General features: G+C 35.2%; 1 protein-coding gene across 3 annotated transcripts in view; it reads right to left on the reverse strand.

Annotated features, from left to right (window-relative positions):
* The window catches only part of LOC150103174 (uncharacterized), a 36,633-nt gene that overhangs the window by 11,809 nt on the left and 981 nt on the right, over positions 1-23,843 (reverse strand). Inside the window, exons 2-3 of one of the 3 annotated variants that reach the window (XR_016548841.1) lie at positions 18,646-18,780; positions 12,472-12,641 (exon numbers count right to left, since the gene is read on the reverse strand). The exons of 1 other annotated variant lie outside the window; for it this stretch is intronic. The gene's annotated coding sequence lies outside the window, so the exon portion shown is untranslated. Of the gene's footprint in view, positions 1-12,471; positions 12,642-18,645; positions 18,781-23,843 lie in introns of those variants that run through there. One more of the 3 variants, XM_090398227.1, reaches the window with a different exon arrangement.

Genomic DNA, 23,843 nt, shown 5'->3' on the forward strand with positions numbered 1-23,843 from the left:
ACGTATCGAGAAGAAATCAAATAATGATGGTAATTATTACTTTTGAGGCAACTACGCATATATGATGAATTTACCAGTAATGATTAACATTTCTGATTTCAAGGGTGAAACAAAATGCTTTTCACACTCCCCGCTATCTTATAGGGAAACAGTGAGTGGAAAAATTTATGAGCTAATTGCTCTCCCTGAGCGGGCTTGGAGATTAAACATGAGAATTTGAGTTTAAGATGGCTTTTGGTCTTTTATGTTTGAAGAAATCCGTTGCATCGTAATTTGCAGCTAGTTGAACTAGTTTCTTGGGGGTGGGGGGCAGATGCTTTTGAAAAGAACTTTGTTGCTATAGTTTGCAGGAAAGTGTAATATAGGGGACATCTGTGTCTCGATGGAGTTGCACATTTCTCACGAACCATGCAGCGTTTAGGATCATTCGTAGACATTTATTTTGCACTCGTTATAATTTGAGAATATTAGTATCATCGGTATGGCTCTAAGCAGGAGAAGCGTAAGTGAGTATAGGACGAACCATCAGTTTGTAGATAAGTAGTTTGATTCTGGTGTTTAGTTTACTGTTCCTCTTCTTTTTGGCCAATTGGAACTCTGTATCTGTTTCCACGGTATGATAACTGCTGTCTTGGGATGTAGCATCTTCCATTGCGTCAGAGTTATGATTGCGTCAGAGTTATGGGCTCTTCGCTCATGTCAACCATATTATCCTCTGTGACTGCTGTGGGGGGGGGGATGTGTCAAAGAGCTTGACTTTTCTTGGCCAATTATCACTCTGCAGCTTTCCTAGTCTGAGGAATTCCACGTATACTTCCTCGAATTTGGTCTCATTCAGAAGTTTTGCCATGACAATAATTTAGAAATGTGTTAAGACACAGATGGAGAAAGAGCAGAGATTGCTCAGGTGTTACGAGCAGGTTACAGATAATCCTGTGGACTTTTGAGGGTCCACTAGCAAATCTCGTAGTCACTCTCAAGTGTCTACCAGCAATAAAATACAGTTAACTGTCCTACAATAGGGAAAAGGAGTGTCACGAAATCACTTGGCCACTGATCGAAATCCTACCTCTCTAAATAAAACTATAAATCCACCACTGTTCTTCATTGCGGGTGGGGCCTGCCGGCCATTAGACCTCTTGCATGTTTCATGCAGAGGGGGGGGGGGGAGACAGTAGGAAACAAACTGTGTCTGCGCTAGTGCAATGCGCGTTTCGTGAAAAACCTTGTAAACAAACTACTCAGGCTCAGTCTAAAATAATACGTCCGTTCACATCAAAATCCTAACGTCGACCTTGATTGCAAAAAAAAAATTGTTTTCATTACATACTTCTTCTATGGACAGAGCAGAAAGATGTATTAAGTATTGTTTATATCACCAAAAATAAGTATTGTTTATATTTTTGTATGAAATATATTTTTATAGACCTGAAATATTAAAATAATATTTTTCAAACATACGGTTCATAGAATGTTAACAATTTTTTATGGAACGTTTGACTGATGGGGAAGCAGGAATTGTGCAAAAGAAGAGGTTCTAAAAATAGAGAAAAATAACATTATGTGATTTATGGCTGACCTTAATACGTTAATTATATCTACTCTGTCTAAAGCTGGAGCAAAAGTGGAAATTTCCTATAAAAATTCAAAAATAAATAAATAAATCTTTATATTGTATCTATAATATTCTTGAAATATTTTATTTATCGTTTGCATGATTATGCGGAACGCCGTTTTTTTTTTTTTTTCCCGTTGTTTATACTGTTCACATAGTACTCAGATTATTAAGATCTTAGTGATAGTTGTAAGACTGTTGTGGGACTAAACTGTGTGCGTGGTAGTCATTGTAATCTGATTTCACACTAATATTCTCAATTTAGCGTTGAAAATTAGTGTTATTTCTTATGCAGGTCAGGTGCAGTCGAGGATAATATCAACAAGATTAACGAGAATACATTTCAGAAAACAAGGCGAATATCGTGTCAAGGATTTTAAGTTTTGTAACTCTGTGTAATATTACACTCACTTCCACTGCATGAAACGCATCCTGTGCAGAAAATGCATTACTCAAAAAAAAAAAAAAAAAAAAAAAAAAAAAAAAAAAAGCTTCGTTTTATAACCATTTTTAGTAAGTAGTGCAAGCCTCCGTTACTTATCATTATAATGCATTGTCTAACCGGAAGCACGTTATGTTCTATCGTGCTTCTTGGGGCCACTTTTTTTTTTTTTTGCTGGGATGGGCTCATTTTTAAATGTTCACTTTCGTCAAAAAATGTTACAAAGCTTCAGATTCCACCCGCCCAATGTGGCGTCGCAAATAAAAATAAATTCACAATTTTTGAATTTGTTGAAATTATTTAAGTTTTTTAAAATATATTATGCTGTATTTTAAGCCGTTTTTTTTTTTTCTATGAAAATCCTTCCACTTTAAAACAGAGAATTGATTTCCGATCTCTCTCTCTCTCTCTCTCTTTTACAGTTTTCAATAGATCTGATCTGATTTTACCTTTCAGTTGTTTCCGACCGTAGGTGACTTTGTAGACATTGCCCACAAAGTATTCCGGGCGAGATTTTTACAGGATAGTTCACCATTGCTTTCCCTAACCTCCCAGTTTTATCGGCACTCGGGACCGACATATGGCCAAGACGTATTCATGACTGTAATTTATGTGTGTGTGTTCTGAGGGGGACGAAAAACCCGCGTTTCCGGGCGAAAAAAACCCTACCTTCGTATGAGACCAGCTAACTCACCTTTAGTCGAAAGAGACCAGATAAAGGTTCATCGCGTCACCGACGGGAATCGAACCCAGGTCAGTCTTTCCGACCAAAGGGCTTCGTTTGTACTGAGCTACGGAGGCTCGTTTTCAATAGGGTGAACGTAATTTTGTAACTCAGAATAAAATAAATTTTGCGTAATATCTTCACACGAGGAAGCTACCCTTCTCCCGCTAAACACTGGTGTAATATTTGAGAAAGGCCTTTCACTGAAAGGGTATCGTTGCTATCCACAAGCTGAAGGGAGCACGATTTGATTTGGAGATTTAGTTGAAAATGAGCGCACAGTTCTCTTGCCACTTTTCTTCGCTTAGTATAACTGAGATAATGAGTCCTGTAACAATTAAATGTTATGAAAAACAACTGCCTATTGCTAGGCAGTTGTTTTTCATAACTGCCTACAATTTGTTATTAAAAACAGTTGTTTTTAATAACAAATATTAAATCAGAGAAGTGTACCTGCCTACTCTCGCTCCTCATGGTAACAGATCACAGTAGATGAAGTACATCACTGGATAGTGATAGCAGCACGTGATATGATGACGTAATCTTTGCACACCTGCATGTCCTAGAGAGTGTCGACCTACAACCGGCTCAGCGTAATCCAAACCAGTCGACTTTTGCTAAACAAAAGATGTTTTCTTAAACACTGTGGGTGACGTACACAGCATGGGGTATCATTTTGATATTCAGAACAAATATTTGTATATAAATCGTCTACTTTTGCCTAAAAGCAAATTTTAGTGTTGTATAGTATTATTAGATGCTCTCAAACAACCCGAAGATTAAAAAAAAAAAAAAAAAAACCCACCGTTAATAGGAAATGAGCTCCTCTAACTATATCATTTCTTTCTCCATCAATAGGGGAAATGGCTAATTCTGATCGTTACATGGTGATTTCCAGATCAGAAAGACTACCGAATCTAAAATACTTTATGTACTAACTCAATAGAGGCCGCTGTTTCTGTACAACTATTGTCCAACCAGGTTCTCTAAAAATGTCAACAAAGAAGAATTTTAGATTTTTTTTTTTTTAAATAAGTCGTGTAAGGAACTCAACTAGGAAGTGGTTATATTTGTCAAGTGTTATATTAAAAGCAGTGAAACCCGTTTGACTTATTTCTTGCTAATAAAATGCTTAGCGTATGCTAACGACCTGAATACATTGACAAAAGGTTGCCAATTTGGGATCATTAATGTGCACTGATTCGCTTTCAGACGTCCAATAACTCTCACTGAGTTCATTAATGCGTTCTCTTTTTCATAATTTTTCCTTCCTGTCTTTGGAGGCATACCGATTAAATACTTCTCGGATGATATCACACTTAGAGCGCCCCTACCAATACAACAACGCAGTTTACAAATTAAATAATAATAAAAAAAAAAAAACTTTGCTTACTTCCTACAGCAAAGAAACAAAATCAAAGCCATGAATGCTTTAAAAATATCACAAAGCGCAGGAAAAATTTATAAAATTCCTGGAGATAGGCAGGTTAGTACAACTATGTTTTTCCTGGCTTACTAATTGCTTCCCCCATTATTAGCGCTACACAACGAGTTGTCCCTATTTCTATTACTCTTGGCCTGTATTTCGATATTTGTATTCAGGAATGTTTTCCTCCATGAATAAAACGAAAAAAAAAAAGAGTAAATATTCTTCCGTAGGAGACTTAATGACATTAGTATAAGGAAATTTGGGTGATGGAAAAATTCCCTTTCATTTTGGTATTCTATTACGTTAGAAAACATCGCCACCTCTCAGTGAGCTGCTGAAATTAGAGTATAGTTCCCTCAAGGAAATGGGGAAGTAGGTCATTTTTTTTTTTTTTTTTTTTTTTTTGCAAATTTTTCTGCATGAGTATGTTAGCTGTTTGGAGATACTGTGTATAACTGAATCTTTAAGATATTCGGAAGGTGAAAAAAAGTAACATCGTAGGTCCTCCTCCCCTCAAAAAAATTACCGTTCTAAATTTAGAACAGCTGACCAGAAACGAAGCAGCCTGTCAGTCAACAAATATCCGTAACCTAAAGGGTTATTTTTTTTTATATATTCTAGTAGAATTGATCGGATTCACTCACCCATTAAAAGTGTGGATCATAAGTGTCTTCATATAATGATAAAGTTATATTTTGTTTCTTAGTTCACCACACTTTGGTGTTTCTGTGGAAACAATAGATTCTGCGTGCGTCTTCAAAGTGGCACGGGACAGTTTGCGCGTGATCAAGAATGAAATAGGCGACTGTCGATTTTGAAAATAATTTAAAAATGAACGTGGATCTCACTTTCTCTCTCTCTCTCGCTGTGTCTCTTTCAATTCTTATTTATCAATGATGGAGAGAGAGAGAGAGAGAGAGAGAGAGAGAGAGAGAGAGAGAGAGAGAGAGAGAGAGAAGGACGTGGTCCTTGACAATTCCTACAGATGTCTTAATATTATGGAGCTTTAGATAATCACAATTTCAAAGGCTGAGTATGTTGTTATGAATAAGTACTACATGCTGTTCGTGTAGTTTTTAAGATTTTAAAAAGAAATTTACTATAAGAAATAAATGAACTCAATATTTTTAACAGGTCGAAAGAAGATAATTAAAAAAAACAGTGCAATTTAAAACGGACTTCAAGCGTGTTGATTATTTTAGGATAAAAAAAATCAATAGATATCATGAAGTCAGTTTGGCGTAATATTTTCAGTAGAGAAAGTAGTTTCATATTTACCAATTTTGAGAGTTATGATGGGAAAATAGTGCACAAGCTTTATAACATGAACGAAAACTTAGAAAGGCAAAACTTTCTTCTTTCTGTTTGTGTGTGTGTGTGTGTGTGCATATCTAGTTAAGAAAACACGTAACTCTGAAACTAACATAGGAAATATCGTTAATAATAAGAATAATAACAACAACAATGTAATAATAATTGATTAAAAAGAAATACTTTAAAATATATTAGTCTCTGCGTAAGCTCAAATAACCCTTTTAAGATGACACTTAATCATCACAAAGTGTGAGACTTCTACCTACTTTTCAGACATCCGAATTGGCTTGACAACTGCCCTCTTTGATCCCTAGAACACCGTTTCCAGATTATCTAAACGTTAGACTATTGCATTAAAATAATAATAATAAACTCCTCCCCCCCCCTTCTGTTAAGATGCTTCTCAAGACACCTTCAAGATACAAAACTCAAAGATTTTAATAATGCTGAACGTTTGGGAACATCTGCTGATTAGCAACACGGATGAATACGACACGGATCCTGCAACTCATCCTATATTTTAGGTTTTTAATATACATATTTAAATAAAACTTTAAAAGGTTTTTAAATAAAAAAAAGTTTTGCGAATATCTATGCCACAATGGGACCGGAAGTCACAGCCTGTTTACGACAAAGCAACAAACCCAATTCGATCCCTGAAGCCAGCCAGCATTTACTTTTCTCTGTTTTTCATTATAAGGGTATTGCACATCATATAATGGATGGCAATTGGGAAACCATACTTTAGACTTAACGAATAAAGTAAAATTCTTAACGAGACTCTATCTATGCTATTAACTAATAACAAAATTTCAAATTGCCTTTTTAGAGAATGATAATTGTTTTCACATAGCCCGAAGGCTAATCCTTATAACGGTATCCAGTTAACATTTTCGTGTTCGGTAAAAGAAAATTGGGCCAAAAATAAGAACTGATTTGGTATTACGCAATTTCCCAAATACCATAAACAATTCAAAACAGGTGAGGTGTGAACTATTTTGTTCCTGCAGCTCTCTACTAATACGCACCGTGTGACATCGGCGTTCGTTTGGTTTGTTTTCGTAATTCACGGATGAATAAACACGAGTGGATGCATGGATGCTGATTTTGCTTCCAAACATATTGAACATTTGTAGTCTAAACGTAGCAAGCTGTTAGTGTATCTGCAACTCTGTCGGAAGTGGAACTACTGCTATGAATAATTCTTCAAAGATACCTGATTGTAAGTTATATTTTCCTTCTTTCAAAAATGCAAGATTCGTTTTAATTTTGGTTAATCCTTGTAAAAAAGTGCATAAAATAGAAAATATGTCAGAGAAAAATGCATCGCAATCTGAAAATCACTTGTAATTAAAACTTCAACGGATAAACAAATAGTAAGTTCCTCACCCCATCGATTCTAAGTTTAGTTTGGTTTATCATATTTAAATTATCTTAATCCATTGACCAGGCTATGAGCAATATCTTGAAGCTCTCCCTGGGCAATGGATTTAGATAATCCTAAAAGAAAAATATTGAAATCCTGATGCAAAGAGAGCTTTGCTCTAATATTAACATAATTTATTATTATTATTATTATTATTATTATTATTATTATTATTATTATTATTATTCAGACTTTATTTCATCTAGGATAGCCATCGCATGAACTCGAAAATCATCCTAATTTCTGTTTTATGTCTCAATAGTATATGCAACTATTATCAAATGTGTTTGAAGCTGGTTTGATACTATTTTATATAGACAGAAGTGGTTGTTATTAGGAGTATTGTGGAATTTAAAAATGGTTATTTCACTATGAATATTCGCTTCATTCTTTATCGATATGTTACCAGTCGTAGAAAAATATTAAAATGTGATGAGAAAAATTCTGCAATTCACAGATTACTGTATTTTACTTCAAAAGCATCATCATAACATATTCTATAATTTTGCTAGGGATTTGTTTTCTCTTTCTTGAACTCATTATTATTATTATTATTATTATTATTATTATTATTATTATTATTATTATTATTATTATTACAGGCAACTCCAAGGAGTTTTTAGACTCACTGAGGGAGACCCTAATCATCATGTCAAGAACTAGCCAACATTTGCGCAGTATCTATCATCCTTTACTTTGAACTCATTCACGGTCGTAGCACCCACAACAGACTCTGGCAGCTTATTCCACTCATTCACCACTCTCCAAGTAAAAAACCTAGTTCTAACACCCTTGCTAACTACACTTTCACTCAGTCTCCATGGATGGTCCTAGTTCTTCCACCATCGGATCTGTTCTGAAAAATTTCCTCTGTATTAATCTTGTAAAACCCCGTCAGTAATTTGAATATCTCAATCATATCACCCATTTACCCCCTATCAACCAATTTCTGTAACTCACAAATCTTCAACCTGTTCTTGTAAGATTCATTCCATAGACCTGCTACCATCTTGGCTGCTCGCCTTTGAATGAATCCTTTCCACCTCCTCATCGACAAGAAACCCTGGCCCAGATCTGCGCGCAATAGTCAAGATGAGGTCTTATAAATGCTCTATAAAGAGGAACAATAACTTGCTTGTCTCTGATCGTCAAAGTATTCTTTAGTAACCAAGTGATCTGATGAGTTGCTTTAGCCACTAGCTTTAGCTATGTGCCCCCTAAACCTTAACTCCCTATCTACTAACACACCTAAGTCTCTGGCTTCGTCAATTTCCAGGAGTACAGTTCGATCAATCTGGTATACTGTTGATAATCTTTTCACCCCAAAATGCATAACCTTACACTTTACCACATTAAACTGACATCCATTCTCCTTTGCACAGTCTGCCAATCTATCCAAATCAACCTGCAGAATTTTGACATCTATATTAACTATTGCTCTACCCAACTTTGCATCATCGGCAGATAAATGAATAGTTCCTCTCAGATCCTTTCCTATATCGTTAATGAACAAATTAAATAGCAGTGGTCCAAGAACAGAAACCCGATACATCACTAGTCACAAGTCTTCTTTACGTTGCCTTGCATTCGAGGCTCGTATATTTACTAGAGTAAATATACGAGCTAACAGGTGAGCTAACAGATTTTTTTTCTCACAGAGCAGAGCAGCGAGAGTAAAACAGTTTGCCGTTGAAGTGGCGAGTGCATATCTAGTGGGAATGAGTTTAAGAGAAGGTATGATAGGCGATGTAGATGATGTATGGCGTCCGATGGGACGCCATACATTCTTGATGAATCCTGGCTACGGTCTCTGATAATAAAAATAACGTTTTTTTTTATTTTTATTTATTTATTTATTTATTTAAATTTAAAAACGATCTACAGAATGAAAACTGTGTATTTACATTTCGAAACAGCTGGTTCCAGCCTCTGTTCTTGATGAGAAGACAGAGGCTGGAACCAGCCTCTGTTCTTCTCATCAATGTTATTATACGTTAAAAAAAAAATCTGTCATTTCTGTTAGCATGTTACGGCCAAGTAACTCAACAGCATGTTACGGCCAGGTAAGTACAACTTATAATAGAGCAGTTAATCCTATTTGCATTATCTTCTATAGCCGTATTCCTCTGACTGGTTTGGGGGGATGAGAAATCCGCAAATTCACTAGAGGAACACCCACGTTGTTTGGAGATAAAACCGCATTTCAGGATGAGAACGGTTTCTCACTTTTGAAAAAGCCCTGATAAAGGTTCTTCGCTTCCTAGACTTGGTTCGAACCGAGGTCTGTCCAACCAAAGGGCTCATCTATACCAAGCGGGCCACGGAGACTTTCGAAGAGGTTACTCACGCGATATATATCGATATAGTCTCCACGTGTAGCGCTGATTTGTGGCCTTTTTTGTTGACATTGATATATACAGCATTCAACTCGAACAGACTCGTGTCATTAACTATATTGCCAACCTCGTTTCATCAGCTAATATGCCTATACTTTATATATTGTGTCATATCTTAAGTATGCAAACCTATTTCCTTGTTTTTGTTTTAACTTCTCTGTCTTTATTAATATTTTTCCTTCTTGTTGTATCCTCGAGATATACTTCCTTCTTCCAACTTTCTATTTCACTTAATCGCACACAGTTTACGTTTTCTATTGTTTTGAATTCGTTCGAATATTTTATTGGAATATAGCTCTTCATTAGAGTCGAATATTTTCCTTATCCATTAACACGCATTTCGTAATTTCAGTTATGATGTATATTTTTTTTTTATTTTGTTTAAAATACAATTTAAAACAATAATAAAACTGGAAACAATAACATTCCGAGATTCTAGAAAATCTTATAATGAGGAAGTAACATGTTTGGATCCTTCTGCAACATTTCAAAATTTAGTGACTGAAGATTAGCGCTTTGAAAAAAAAGAAAGAATAATCTTGAAATAAACAGTGTAACTCATTTTCAATCCATCTTGCTTCCTTTCGCCAAATCTTACGTGATAAAAAAAAAAAAAAATTAACAGAACATTGTGGCAAAAGCACAGCCGGTTGAACTAATAGACTAACAATTCATATTCATCTTTTTTTTTTTTTCTTCCTTTCTTAATTCAAAACTATTGGTATAGTGGCTAAAGTCATGTAAAAATAGCAAAACTACATTTAAAAGATGGAAAAATAAGCATATAGGGAAGCTAATTTGTTAATAGAGTATCCTGAAATGCTGATCTCCCTATTTTGATTGTATATATGCATTAATGGTTATTGCCTTCCGGCTGTTTAGGAGCAGCTGTATACGCCACCATCTAGGGAAAAGACTATGAGCAAGGTAGTTTCCCGTTGCCTTTCTTGCCGTACTTTATCCTATGACCGTAGCCTGTGTGTTCATGAGGCCGGTTTGCCTGCTTGCGGATGAAAAACCTCAGATAAACTAGGGGGGGGGGGAACCCTGCTCTCTCCACGCCCAAGACCGGCTAACTTGGCTATGGCTGAGAAAGATTCTTGAGTTCCTCACGTCATCCACGGGAATCGAATCTAGGACACTCCTTCCCCAGGCATATGGTTGCGAAGCGCAAGCCACTAGGCTAACCGCGCGGACATACAGTATATGCATTATCTACCGGTAAAAGAGTGGATCCGTTTGGTAAGAAGGTTCGAAACTATTAGAGATCTTCCTCGTTTGTTAGATATCTAAAGTAGCTTTAAAAGTTTCTTGTGTGTGGCTCTGTAAAGCGAGGTTTCTGGTTTGTCTAACTCTTGGTCTACCTAGGTAGTAATACTAATGCGATATAGACTAATTGCCTTTCATTGGTAGGTTTCGCATTTAAAAAAAAAAATGCATTTGTTCGATGAGCCAGTGACAACATGCAGTGAAGTTATTCTAGAGGTCCGAAGATTTCGATACTACTTCGGGATAATAATCACGTCCAATGAACTTAATCGAGCACATATCGTCTTACCATTTTGATTATTAACATATATTAAGTGACATACTTAATATCGCGAAAACTCGACTACAATGATATGCACGGTATTAATAGTGAAGTATATACAGAAACATACATATGACAATTTTCTTCAAAAAGAAAAAAGGGAACTATGATTATTTATTGCCAAAACTGTTTTTTTTTGGACTTTCTCTTCGTCTATTTCCATGTGTAGGTCTGCGGAGAGCAAGAATACTGGATAGAGGAGAAGATTCGAAATTGATTTCTAATAATCTCAGCTGAATTTTTTTGTGTCTTTTATAGATCTTTATTAGCTTTCTTCAAAAATTGGGTACATGGGTACATGGTATTGGGCATTGGGTACATGGTCTTGCCATATACATCCTATTATCGATGGAAGACATGTCTCAACGCCATAATGATACTAACTGTGCATTGAGTAGTGATGTTCCATGGTTAGGAACCATATGTAAATATAGCTTAACTGGTGGTTTGGTACAGACAAATTATTTTTTATTTATTTTTATTTTTTTGTGGTGATGAGCTTGAATTTCAAGATATTAGTTAGGCTTTTAGAAAACTGAAGAGTTTGTGCTTTATTTTCTTTGTAACTTAGAGTAATGATGTTGAAACTAAGGCATTGAAAATCTGCTTCTTCAAGAATATGGTCTATGATATATTAAACTTAATGTTTCCTTCTGATTTATTCTTTAAGAGTGTGGTTTTCTTGCTGTTCACCGTTAATCCAATTATTTATGCGCGTTTACACTGATTATCTAGATGGTTCTGAGTAGAGCAGCCCGAATGTAAGAGTCGATTAGCACTACAATATCTGCAAAGCAGAAACTGCTTAAGCCTGTCGAATCTAAAAGCATTATTCCGTGCCTACCCACTTCTCGTGAGTCAACAGTAATAATAAAAATACCGTATATATTGTGCCAAAGAGTTTCCCCAGAAGTACTCCATGGAAATAGGAAAGCCATCCGCCATCTTTCCATTAATCATAATTCTGGCATAGTAGTAATGGTATGGTTCTGCTATTGCTTCGATTATTGGCAAGGGTATGCCATAATAACTGAGAATATTGAACTCCCTTTGTCTATCCATTGCGAAATCTATGAAGTTTTAGGCAAACTTTTAAAGGGATATATCTGGTGAATTATTCAACAGTTTTTCAGAGTAGTTCTCCAAAACTAAGAGCCCTTCATTTTTTGAGTAGTTTATCATATTTACCTTTGATTCTTAGTTTTCTTTCCAAGTTTCCCTAATCTAGTTCATTGAGTTCCTTCTAAAAAAATAAAACACAGACCAAAAAATAAACGGTTATCACTTCAGCAACCCTATCGAAAATGGACAGCAGAATCTTGGGGATCAATTTTATCAGCATCTTTAGCCAGTGTTCTCTTATGATCAGAAAACAGTTACTTAAGCATTGGCTCTTCAGAAACTATTTTCGAAGCAGAATGTAAACATCACAAAAACAAAACGTAAGGCTCGAATTAATTTATTAAATTTAATAATAATATTCTGTACATTATTGGATTCTGTACATTATTCAAGGCATAAATGTATCTTTTGAAATAGCAATTCCAATGTCTTCCAAATCTAAATGGAATCATTTTCAACATGAAAGAACTTCCAGAAAACTTATCACCAGATCTTCACGCATCAGTAAAGTAATATGGGAATTTTCTTATCTGTGTACTTGACACCATTCTATTAGAAGTTATTCCATTATACAAGGAATAACTAGTAAGTGAAATAAAATAAAATAAAAGTAAGTGAAAAAGAACATCATTTTTCTAGGTCAGTGACTCGAAATATTGATGCTTAGAATTAAAAAAAAAATAAAATAACATAAACAGCCATAGTGCTTTTTGCTATCATATTCTATTTCTGGTAGTTTGTGTTGTTTATTTGAAATGATTTTTATGTGTCAATTAAAAAACAAATATAGTTCAAATAACAACAAAGAAATATATGTCTAACAACACTGATAATAATCAATATGAATTAAAAAAATTACATATTTTATTAAATTTTAATCCTAATCTAATCTAAATGAAATAAAAACAGGAGTAAGGTTAATTGAAACTGTTCAGAAAGGATGAGAAGGCAGGAGAGGAGAGTTGGCCTCAAATAAGTCCCTTTAAACACGCAATTGAAGATGATGTCAATTATCAGAAAAGGTTCATAAAAAAATAGTGGGGCTAGCAGACGGGTAGGAAATGTCATCCAATCAACATCTATCAGTCATTCAGAAATAAATAAATAATTATGTAATTAAATAAAAGACAGACTGTATTCGAGAGTCAACGACAGATAGTGATGGGATGACTGGAGGGGAAGAGAACTCGTCTAAGATTGTAATAACTCAAGTCGTAGAATAAAACTGGAGGAAAAGATCTAAGAAACAAGGATTTGGGAATTTCCCAAGAAGCAGTAAGGTCGGATTCTAAACTTTAATGGATGGAATGAATGAGTATGTTCCTACTTTTTTTTTCCTTTTTCCGTTGTTGCTTGTTACTAGAATTGGGACCGACATATTAAGCGAGTCCCAATTTTTTTCACTGGGAAATAACTAAATCTCAGAGAATTATTTATTGATAGCATTTGTGATTTTAAATAGCGAAGTGCTTATTGGACTTATTGGAAGATATCGTTGTTAAAGACTGTCATAATAATTAAATATTTAAGATTCTACGATTGATAGGATTTTGTCTTTCTGCTTCCTTCAAATAGCTATAATTAGGATTCTAGTTAGCTAAAAATGAAAACGGAAGTAGCAAATATGTTTCTGTGTACATAAAAACCATATATAAGTTTACAATAAAGAAAGCAGAGGTACTACATAATTATTCTTATAAAGAACTTCTAATAAATAAAACCTCAAGAGGAATTTAAACGATAATTAAGTAAATTAAAATGTTAAACGAATTAAATTAAAATATATTAAAGTGAATTCTATAATGTACGTGTATTATAATGACTGTTGTTTTGTGTTTAGACTTTGTTAATTTACTTGTTTTTTTTTATTGCAAGAATTTGATATAAATTTTGAGTGTTATATATAAATCAATCCCACACATGAGTGATAGTAGAAACTTGTAGCACACCAGTGCCGTGTATAAACAAGTCGTTAAGGAGAATTTCCGGTGTTTCAAAAAACACTGGAGATTCTAGTCATCACGGAAAATAGTGAAGAAGGTTGTTCTAGAAAATAGAGGTAGCTGAATAAAACAGATAAATAGAAAAATAGATAAATGGTGCATAAATGTAAGTGGAGGAGGCGAAGCTGGTTCAGTAAGGTTGCTATAAAACAAAAACGGAAAGAATAAATAAAGGAAAGGCTATTAAGGTGTATAGAAATATACTTCATTTGGCATTATAAGTGTGTCTTAAGATTGTGAAATAACTAAGGTCGACCAGTCATCTCAGACACAAGTCATGAGCTCAATGCACTAAAAAAAGCAATAAAAAGTCTTTCTTGGTTATTTTATCTATTAATGCATTTTTATTGAAGAAATGATTCTAAATGAACATTAAAAATAAGAGACATTCTTCGATTGGAGGTGGGAACAAAAAAGCATTTTGCCTTGGCTGCAATACCTACATTTCCCCTGCTGTTCTCATTCACAAGAAAGTTTATATTATACGAATACTATTGAATAATCAGAGCCACCGTAGCTGTTGGTATTGACGTTGTTCTTTGACCGAAAAGACCTGGTTCGAATTGCGTCCAGAAAGCAAAGTACCATTATCAAGGCTTTTCACCTGAAGGTGAGTTAGCTCGTCTCATTCGGAGATGGAGAGTTTTTCCTCCCGAACACTAGGATTTTTTCATCCAACAAAACAGCTAGAAGAACATGGCAATTTGTAGACAGTGCAGATATGATTAACTGACCTATTGGAGCAGTAATCAGGTTGCTAGGATGCCAAGTTACTTTGCCATGACAGACCATTGAACCTAACACGGAAGGAAGATGGGTTGTAGAATAATCGGGTCCTTTGCTTGTCATTAGGTAGGAAAGACCTAGGTTCCAGTCTCTTCTAGGATTCAGAAAAACCTTTATAAGTCTTTCTTCACTAGAAAACTAGAAAAACAAACCAAATCAATAGACATAATATATTCGCCTCTTAGGCTTAATTGCTTCAATGTAATTGCACAATTCCAAAACCACAGCTGAGTAGGTTTGGACGTGGCTGGTGATAATTAGCATAGTACGAAAATTACGCATCATGAGTTCGAGCCTGAGTCACTCTATAAATATGCATGTTTACCTACTAATAGCATCATCATAAGAGAGTAAATGACAAACTGCAATATTCAGAATTCAAAACTTTGAACTCAATTTGACATTGTACTGTGCCGCATAAGATCCTTCTGTTAAAAACAATTCCATACGCATCCATCCATAGTTACTATAGTAACAAACCGTTGCTATAGTAAGCCTCTCGAGGAATTGCCACTCGAAGTGGCAATTTTGTTCAATGTTATTATTGTGTACATGGAATTGAATTCAAATGAGGCCAACAGATTTGGGAATGCAGTCATGTGTATTATTAAAAATACATAAAAACTCTCTTGATATGGAAGTATGGAAGCGATAGGAGGAAAGATGTAGGGAAAAGGGGGGGGGAATGAGTACTGCTGCCAAGAAATAGATTTGATTCCTTCTCACCACAGTTTCCATTTTTATTTAAACAACTATTTGCAATAAGTGTTCTGTATTATTAAGAAGTTTATTATTAATTTCTGGTTTCAAAAAATAGTAAAAAGAAATTTATGGACGTGCAAATTTTTAGGTGATCAGGGTTTAATTCGTCGTTTAATTTTTTTTTTGTTGACTTTTTATTAAAGTTTCAATCGTTCTAGTTCATTTTAAGAAAAAGAAAGATTCAAGATTCGTTTTAAGACTGGATTCGTGGAATGCAGAGAGAGAGAGAGCTGTTCCGATTGAGTCATTGACAACATATATAGGTCAAGTACAGCTAGTTAATCCCGAAATTAAAAAAAAAAAAAAAAGTAAGTAAGAATCATAACTGGGAGGTGCGGTTAAACTTCTAACCTTGGTTCTCCTATAAGAACCAATGCTGGAGGGTTAATGTCTTAACACCGAAGCTGAACAGATTGAACTGTACGTTGTTAGAACTGTGAATGAAATATCATAAAATGTTTGAATACTAGCGTGGAGAAACCCTTCTGAAACAGCAACAAAAGCACTTCACAATAGGAACAAAGAAGACAAAGGTGACACCGAGGACTAGTTGAGACAACTGAGAAGGGGGAAATAACCGTCTGCCTTAAGTCATCCGTTCTTAAATTGTAAAAAGATATAAGGTTGACGTAAAAAGACAAGTTGAACCTGTTTCTGCCCTGTAGCAATGAAGCAAAAAACTGTTTGAAAATGCTCAGAGGTAGAGCCACAAGATAATTGTTCTTAGAAACAAAGTAGAAGTCGTTTTCGAGATACGATTCCGTATCTTGAAAGTACTTTGTAAACGTAAACCAGTATCAGTGGTATCATTGAAGTTCGGAGATTGAGTATAACACAAAGAAGTTAAAATCATTTAAAACAAAGTCGCCAAAGGTCCTTTAAATTTATGAAAACCATAAGTTTATTATGAAACGGAAGCTATATTTTATTGAATTCAAATAATATTTTAGCATTTTGAGTTAATTATCCATCCAAGCAAATCTACCACAATTCTGCATAGTAGATGGATTTTTGTGTTTATCAAACGTATGCATTTGATTTATTGGGAATGAGCCTTAAAGGCTTCATTTCGACGAAGTAAATTAATAGAAATATGGAAAATGTATAATATCCTTATTTTATATCCGAATGTATAGAAACTTAGAACGTTTTCATACATTCCGCTTATGAGAATGCGACCCTCAGCATCAGAATTTGCTTTGCTTATAAGCTACTTAAAAGTCACGAGCTCTGTTCCAGGAATCTGTATTCACCTTTTATTAGTGCGTTTAGGTTTCACCAACCTGATAGCTGTTTTGAACCGGATTTATAATATCCCCTATTTCTATTAGTCCGCAGATTTCAAATAACACAATAATTTAGTATTTAATATTCTCATTTCAACAGTATCAACTATTCGTTGGAGTCCCTTGTTTATGCCTTATTCATCAGAGATGATTGACAGAATTAAGTTCACAGAGGCAACTGGTTATTTTCGAAGTATTACTTCTATGAGAATAAAGTCCTAAAATCCATATCCTGCCTGTAGAGATTTTTTTTTTCAGTGTAATTCTATAAACCTCATGATCGTCATCATGAGGTGTTTATTTCATGAGATGAATTTTCTCATGAAATTATTATAACTAATAATATATATAAAATTATATATAAATACTTATTATTACAATTATTAAAATTATTATAACCCAAATTAACATATGTAAGTCCATCACTTTCTTCTAAGCCTATTAAAACGTGTTTTAACAAGCCTTTGATATACTCTCTCTCTCTCTTTCTTTACACGTACTTCCAGAATAGAACAACATTGTTTGATTTAAGTGGTAATAAAATCGCTACGAATCTCGTCTATGGAAAGGTCCATTTTAGAGAGAGAGAGAGAGAGAGAGAGAGAGAGAGAGTGTGTGTGTGTGTGTGTGTGTGTGTGTGTGTGTGTGTGTGTGTGTGTGTGTGTGTGTGTGTGTGTGTGTGTGTGTGTGTGTGAGGGGAGGAGGGTAATAGAAGTGTATTACCCTCCTCCCCTCACACAGAGCAGTTCGACACGGTCTACCTTGTCGATTCGCGTATGTTCTTTGGTTAATCTGTTTAGCGTGAAGAAAAATCCAAGGTTTCCGAGTGAAAAAACGCTGCTATCCGAGATGACATTCGATCAGGATCAGATCTTGGCAACCAAAGCAATTGTTTACTAGACAGCTGATCAAGTGCGATTACCGTATCGACAGATGGTACAAGTTTTTTGTTTTTTGAACCAGACTTACTACATAAAATTATGGCAAAAAAATAAATATTTTACTAATTATATGAAGAGCCAAAGGCTTCAATTCGGCGACATGAACTTATTTAAGTTAAGGGATATTATATTATATCCTATAATGTTTCTTAGCCGAATAAGAAATTCAAAGAGTTTCATGCCGAATATAGAAACTATATAAAGTTCGGCGATTCCAAGCGTAAGCAAATACCTGGATAGTGCAGCACCTGAACCTTGAAGGTAGTGCAAGCTGAGACAACTCATAGAAAGGGTGGAGCAAGCTCCGATCACTATTCTTGATATTTACCCATATCAAGAATAGTGATTGGAACTTAATGTGAACTTAACTCCTAGGAGCTGTATTATTGTTCAACATTATGAGAGAAGGTCATGGGATATAATATAATATCCCTTAACTTAAATAAATATTTTAATTTAATACACAAATCTTTATAGAAAATACACAAATATTTAAAATATGTACATTTTATATAAAATATTTATAATCCATATCATAGTTATAATTGCAACAACAATAATAATATGTGCCGGTATAACGTTACGTTTTCCTCTGGTCTAATATCACAGAGCAATGATTTTATTCGATCTAAAGATCGAAGGAATAAAATTATTATAAGATCGATTCCAGTGACTGACTAGAGCAACTTTATTTTGTGTTTATTTTTCAAACTCGGCTTATTAACCCGCAAGCTCTGAGTAAACGAAAGTTTATTCTATATAATAATCCAAATTTAGGATTAGGACCATAACATAGCGGAAGTCATACTTTTTCCTTATGCACTTTCGTCTCTGCGCTCGCTGGTAAATACTGTACCACCCTAATATCCAGTGAATAATGAAGATGGTGTCCGGTTACCAACTTATTGATGAAGTTAATGCCAGAGGGTGCCACCTGTCCTCTCTGATAAATAAAAAAAGGCATTTAATTTAATAATAATATAAAATTAAGTGGAAGTAGAAATTCTTGATTTTAAATAAAATTAAAAAGGTGCACATTTCACAAAATAAACATAATTCAAAATATGACTTCTATGAAAGAAAAACTGACATTTATTGCCATTTAATATGAATTTAATTTTAGTTTTAATATGAATGTAATTTTCACCATCTCCGTGGAGATGGTGAAAATTACAGCAACATTGCTCTGTCAAATAATACTTTCCTTTCACCCTCCGGCAGTAGGTTGATATTTCCAGACAAATGACCTTCAAGACCGGATTGGAAGTGTTCATCGCTAAAGACGTGCTCGTGACATACTTTATTCGATACTAATCACATTTCCAGGTTATATAATAAACTCCTATAATTAGAAGACTCAAATTTTCTTCATTCCATTCCTTCATATTTACTGTTTATGACCTTGGCATAAAAGTGTATTTTAATGATTTGCTACGCAGTGTAGTGTCCGTGATCATCGGGACATTTCTGTCCTGAGCCACATCGTAAAGAGTGGCTCAATAGAGAAAGCGAATTATTCAACAGAGATCTGAGGGATTATCCCAGCCGGTATTTCTGAACTGATCCTATGGTTAACATTTAGGTTAGTAGAATAGAAAAAGGCGTTTAATGCCACAATTCAAAAACTTTAAAACAGTATTCATTTATAAATATTCTTTTCTTTACGTGATGATTTACACACCTGCCAAGACTGTATGAGTTTTTTTTTTTTTTATTGCAAAATTTTTTTCCCTTCATTTTAAAGTCATTTTCCTAATTTACTACGTCGATCGATTTTTTTTTTAACCAGCTAAGGCAACTTTTCTCCCCTTTTCATTCCTCTTGTTATTTAAATGCAACTGTTTCACCATGATGACAAACACATTATTATTATTTGCTTCACAGAAAATGTATAACCATTTCAAACACTCAAGTATGAATGACAACCATTACATAATTTAGCCTGACGTCAAGTGAAATCATCAACAAGTGACGTGTAACTGCTGAATCACAGCTGGATTTCGTCATCGAATATAAGTGGTCTATCAATTCTTTAGAACAACTTCGAGAAATAAATGAATCCTATATTTTCATAAATAAGGAAAATGAAATAAATAATTCCAGTTATCATAAACGTAGAGTGTTCAGTGTTAAATATTTAATGACAGCTGAAAGTTTCTCCACGTGACTTACTAGTGAATTAAAAGAAGTTAATGAAAAAGAGGAAAGGCTTTATTGAAGAAAAGCGATGCAAGAGAGTGCGAAAATTACAGAACTATAGCATTGAGTTCTCATGTAAGTAAAGTCTATTTAAGATCATTCAGAAAAGACTGGAACCATTCATGAAGAGAGAAATGCCAGATGAACAGGTAGGATTTCGAAAAGGCAGAGGAACAAGAGATCAAATCGCCAATGTGAGATGGATAATAGAAAGAGCACAGGAATATAAAAAAAAAACCTACTTTTGTTTCCTTGACTATAGCAAGGCTTTTGACTCTGTAGGTCATGTGAAACTATAGAATGCGTTAAGAACAATGGGAGTACCAGAGCATCTCATTATCCTTCTGAGGAATCTTTATTATGAACAAGAAACTACTGTCCGAACAGATCTTGGAGAAACTGAGTATTTCACAATAGGTAAAGGGGTGCGACGAGGATGCATTTTATCTCCGTACCTGTTTAACTTGCACAGCGAATACATTTTAAGAATGACCGGGCTGGAGGGGTCTTCAGTTGGAATTAAAATTGGTGGAAGAAATATTAATAATTTGAGGTATGAAGATGATACCACCTTGCTAGCAGAATGCAAAGAAGATTTGAAAGAACTTATTATGAAAGTTAAAGAAGAAAGTGTTAAATATGTTCTTAAACTTAACCTCAAAAAGACAAAAGTTATAGCAACATGTGAACTTAATGATTTTGAAGTAGATGGGGAGAAAATGGAAGCAGTTAACAATTTTGTGTTCCTAGGATCCCGAATTGATAAAGATGGTTATTGTACCAAAGAAGAAGATTATTACTCGGAAAAAAGCAATGACAAATTTAAGTAAGATCTTTAAAGATATTAGCCTCACAACAAAAATCAGAATCGTAAAAGCAATGGTATTTCCTGTGGTACTGTATGGATGTGAAAGTTGGACCCTGAGAAAGAGTGAAAGAAGGAAGATAGATGCATTTGAATTATAGGTTTGGAGACGCTTACTAAGAATACCATGGACTGCAAAGCAAACCAATAAATCAGTTATAGACAGAATAATGCCAGATTTCTCCCTTGAAGCTATGAAGCAAAAATTGTCATACTTCGGGCATATTATGCGAGCAAATGACAGTCTGGAGAAGATGATGATGCTTGCTAAAGTTGATGGAAGCAGGAGAAGAGGAAGACCAAGAATTAGATGGGTGGATGGAGTTAAAGAAGCAACTGGAATACGCTTGGAGGATCTGAATAGAGAGTATATATTCGTGGAGTCGCCAAGTCGGAAACGACTCGATGGATCAAAACTCACGCACACACAATGAAAAAAAAGAGCAAAGTATGAATAAGTTTTACATATATAATATTAAATTTTTGGTGTTGCTATGCTCATTCAAATATTTAAGATTTTTTTTCTCAATAGGAAAATGTTATTTTCAATCTAAAAAGTTGTATAAATATTGCAAATTTATATAGATTTTTTTAGAAAATATTCGAAATTTCTAAAAATAACCAAAAAACTTCGTTCAATCAATTCAAAAAAATATATACATATAGAAAATAAAAGTGCAGCTATTTTAAGAGCGGTCAGAATAGTAAGAAATATAAAGGAAAAACTGCCTATCTCTAAAATAACTGACTGAATTAGGTAGAGTTTAAAAAACAAATAATAAAATGAATAGTTTCTTTAATCGATGACTCAACTCGAACTTATAATAGTCATTTCTGCAGATCTAGCGTCATAAAGGTACGACAAAGTCATGCAAACCAACTATTTTGATATATATATATATATATATATATATATATATATATATATATATATATATATATATATATATATATATATATATATATATATATATATATATATATATATATATATATATATATATATATATAGAGTCCGCGCGGTTAGCCTAGTGGCTTTGTGCTTCGCAACCATATGCCTGGGGAAGGAGTGTCCTAGGTTCGATTCCCGTCGGAGACGTGAGGAGCTGAAGGATCTTCCTCAGCCATAGCCAAGTTAGCCGGTCTTGGGCAGTAGGGTTTTTTCCGCCAGTTTATCTGGTGTTTTTCATCCCGCAAGCTGGCAAACCGGCCCCGTGAACACACACACAGGGATACAGCCAAGAATACCTTGAGGCATAGGAGTGACCATTCTATCCTCGTATTTCGGTTACGAAATCCAAGCATGCTTGGAAGGTTGTGGGCCTTAAAGGCCTGTTAAAGCCATTGGGATAGATAGAATATAAACAGAAAATAAGCCAGTCCTTATAAGGAAACAGAAAATGCTCCCGTGTGGTAGCCGGGAAAGAATAGTCCCAACGTAAATCCAAGCATGTCGTAAGAGGCGACTAAATGGACGCAGAGTTTCGAGAGTTTTGCTCTCTCAGGTTTCTTCCGGAATTTCGCTCCCGGTGAGGGGGGGGGGGCTTAGATTTCGGGAGGTTTGCCTGGGAGTGCATATTGAGTCTCCTGGGAGGGTGTTCTCTGGCATGACCCCGTGAGGGGCTGTGTCGTTGGATGCTTTTCTGTGGAATCTGGAATATGAGCGGTTCTGCTCGGTGGTGGGGGAGCCCGTCACTCCGTGGAACCAACGCTGAGTTGGACGGTCTTTGGGCCACTAGAGTGGTCTAGGGATCGTCCTAACTAATTTTTTTAATTGGCTTTACTTAATTATCGCCAACGTAAATCCATGTGTGTCGTAAAATGCGACTGAAATGGACGCTGAGTTTCGCTCTCTTAAGGTTTTTGCCTTAAGGGAGAAATTTAAGTCTCCGGGGAAAGTGTTTTCCAGCATGGCCCGGTGAGAGGATGTGTCGGTGGATGCTTTCCCCCGGAATATGAACGGTTCTGCTCGGTGGTGGGGGAGCTCGTCATTGAGTGGAGTCAACGCTGAGTTGCACGATCTTTCGGCAACTACTGAGTGGTCTAGGGATTGTTCTAATTTTTATACAGGGCTTTACTTAAGAATCGCCCCAATGTAGCTCATGCATGTCGTACGAGGGGACTAAAATGGGTACCCTGGGAGGGTAATGGATGGCAATGCTGTAACCAGTGAAGTTCTAACTGAGGCTCGGCTATTGTTGTTACCCTCCTCCCATGATCAGAGCTTTATATAGCTCAATAACACCTTATCCTTACACTGTCCTCTACAGATAACGGGGAATACGAAAAGCATTCTTGCTTCGCCCTTTTAAGCCAGTCCTTTTAAAGACTTAAATAGTAAATAGAAAAGGGAATTGACGGAGTTCCCTTCTCGTAATTTTTTTATGTTGACAGAAATGTAGTCTCGTAAGTAAGTTCTGGGTTAACGTTTGAACTATCTGAATATTGTAAGCATATTCAAGAGGTTCCATTTTCAGAAATTTGTGCATTTTGATGCCGAAATGTTTAGTTCAGAAGAAGCGCATCACACCGATTTTCGTAAACCCCATTCCAAATACTTCCTGGACCACAACTACAGCTTCCTCATTCACTCACTGATTTGTCGCCTCCCCATTTCTGATCCAGTTTGTCGAAACATTTTTATTCAATTGTTAATTGTGTTCCTGTGTGGGAACTCAATTAACTTTCCTGTAAACGAGCAGTGAATCTTCTTCACACAACTGTTATGGACTTAATAAAATTAATTAGCAAAAATTGAGATAGAAGCTTCAGATGCCAACAGGATTGTAAGTGCATCTGCTATTAGGAAATTGTACAGTCTTAGTTTGCATGGTGCAGCTGGGGGCTCACAAACTCCTCACAGCATCAACAAGCAACAGTCTGCTGGCACTGCCCAATTAATATTTTATCTATGCATTTTCTCAGAGACCACAACTAATTCC

Source organism: Typopeltis vanoorti, chromosome 9 (genome assembly GCF_054136105.1).
Source record: "Typopeltis vanoorti isolate ZY-2024b chromosome 9, IOZ_Tvanoo_1.0, whole genome shotgun sequence".
Taxonomy (NCBI): Eukaryota; Metazoa; Arthropoda; class Arachnida; order Uropygi; family Thelyphonidae; genus Typopeltis; species Typopeltis vanoorti.